The sequence below is a fragment of the Meleagris gallopavo genome, chromosome 3 (assembly GCF_000146605.3).
Source record: "Meleagris gallopavo isolate NT-WF06-2002-E0010 breed Aviagen turkey brand Nicholas breeding stock chromosome 3, Turkey_5.1, whole genome shotgun sequence".
Lineage (NCBI taxonomy): Eukaryota > Metazoa > Chordata > Aves > Galliformes > Phasianidae > Meleagris > Meleagris gallopavo.
Genome location: NC_015013.2, coordinates 25,827,171 through 25,829,740, shown reverse-complemented (window position 1 = coordinate 25,829,740; position 2,570 = coordinate 25,827,171).

Sequence of the window (2,570 nt, the reverse complement as noted above, 5' to 3'; positions counted from 1 at the left end):
TAATTATCTCTTGATCCTCCTAAAAAGAACAGCTCTACACATTTTCTGCTTCATATGTTCTATTTTTATTTTTTAAAACATTTACTTTCTCTAACCAGAACTATTTTGTTCTTAGTGATCTTTGCATCACTCTTTCTGGTGAGAGCTTGTTCCAGTCAGGCATTTGGGAAAAGCAGAGGAAGCAGCCCTCAGATCTCCGTTTCAGTATCTGCTCCTTCCGCCATCCGTGGTCCTAGTTCTGAGGTTTGTTTGATCCAGAAGATGTGCTCCGAAGTGCTGGAGCAATGGCTTCTGATTCTACTCTCAGAGTTTGACTGACAGGCATGTGAGAGAGTGGAATATGTCCTTGGGGGAGTAAACTCTAAGAACTTTTTCTGTCATAAAAATAGCTGTGTTTAGGAAGTAATTGCCCAACCTTTGGAAAAGCTTGAAAAGTAATTACACAATGACAGTTGTGACTTTTCAATATTAAAACTATTTTTCATGTGACCTTTTAATGCTGATATGTAAAAGCTGTGGAATATTCTTGCAAAACGTGTTTTTAAAAGACCCACTGGAGAAATAAGCCTAAGCCTACCTTTTTCTTTATTAAACAGACCTTTAAAATGTTCACTGTTTTCTCCTGTGTTGAAACTCATATGCTCCCTGATTGAAATTCTGTAATTCTTACTTTTAAACAATTCCAATCTTGGCATTTGTTCTTGATTACAACCAGATTCCCAAGCTACCAATTTGGGACTAAAGGGGGGGGAGCAAGCTACCCTTTAGCTTCAGTTTGACAGTTACTATCCAAATACAGTTGTCACTACTGAATAGCTTAGAGGAGTGAACCAGTATGCCAGTATTTCCAAGTTCCAGGGGTCTGTATGGATGTGAGGAAGGGCGTAACTTCACTTACAATAAGTGCTATATTACAGTTAAGCTGGGAAACATGTTTTTGAGTCCTGTGAAGTAATGTATTACCCATACAATTTAGTCAATATAACTCTTTCAACTATGTTACGTTTTGAATAAATTTCACTGTAAAACGTACTTCTTAAAAAAAAAAAAAATTTCACCTTCACCTATCCAGATTTTTGGAGTTTGCATAAATAAGTGTGGATTGGAGAGTTCCCATAAGTTTATTTTGATGATAAAGGTAGTAAGGATTTTGAGAACATTCAAAAGATCTAAAGAAACTAAGTTATTAAATCACATTTATGGAGATGAATTCAGAATCAATATGTGCAGAAGTGCAGCATGCAAGGAAGATATGTTGATCACTACACTTACTTTAAAAATAGTCTGAGTGATGTGCATAGACATCAATTAGCCCTGGAGCCTGAAATAATTGCTTTCATCAAAATACAAACTTCTACTCACTTTGCTGCTTATTGCCTCAACTCTCTTCTGCAAGGTATACTTGAGGGAGTAAAACATAATTAACTGTCACTGCTCTCTGGGACGTGGCTTATCTTCTGTGCTTGCCAGAGTCATTGTGTAGGAAATTTTATAAGTGCAGGCTGCAGCCACCAGTAATTGTGTCTTGTTTTTCACAGGCTAGTAAATGAGTTAGGTGGGAAGGCAACTTTTGATTATCCCCAGCTTGAGAGAAGATTGAGGTGGTGCAAGGTGGCTGAATGGCATGATGGTCCAGTTCAAGTTCCCTGGCTCCTTGGAGGCCCTCTGAAGCCGATGTTATTAAATAAGAAGTTGTAAGCACAGACAGATTGCTTATGGTGTAGTTAATAGGATGAGAGATTATGAATCAGTGAAAACTAAAAAGGGAGAAAACTGCCAATGTGATAAGAGAGAATTGAAAAAAAAAATAGGAAAAGCTGCTTACCATTGGGGTTGGGTGTGTGGGGTCTGTGCAGGACATATTTATCTGTATAAAGCACGTAAGTGCCAGGCTCTGCTTCTGTTAATTATGCTTCTGATTGTGATAGGTATCTGTCCTGTATTCCCAAACATGTAGGAGAGGTTTTAGGCTTGTGGCATTCTCTGTCTATGTATTTGCATGCAGATTATTCAAGTGGTTGATACTTCTTGTTGGTCTGGATGGACACTACCTTTAAAAATCGTAAGAGCTGTTTCAATGGACAGCTGTGTTTGCTCCATGCAGTGAAGAGAAATTGAAAGCAAACATTATTCCAATATCTGTCTACTGTGCTGCAGCTTTGACCCTCACAAGCGTATTTTTTAGTTCTTTTGTATTCATTTTGGAGTAGTGGCAGTGGGAGGACCAGAACTACTGGCCGTATTCATGATGCACTGAGGTAGCATTATGATGTTCTTGCTTGTTTATTCTTCTACTAACGTTCTAGAGTTTGGGTTGCTTTTTAACTGCTTGTGAGCACAGAAGTGATGTTTTCATGGACTTTCCTATTATAAGTGCTAAATATCTCAGTTTCAAATTTTAATAGTCAACCAAGAGCCTATTATCAAGTGTACAGAATTATACTTGGGCACTTTTGGGTGAAAGGTACATGTTTTTACAGTTTCAGCTCTTTTTTCCGTAAATGCAGTTGGCCCTTTCTACAGAACCCTATGTCCTTCTTCTGAGTTTTGTTTTTATTCTGTTTTTTTTT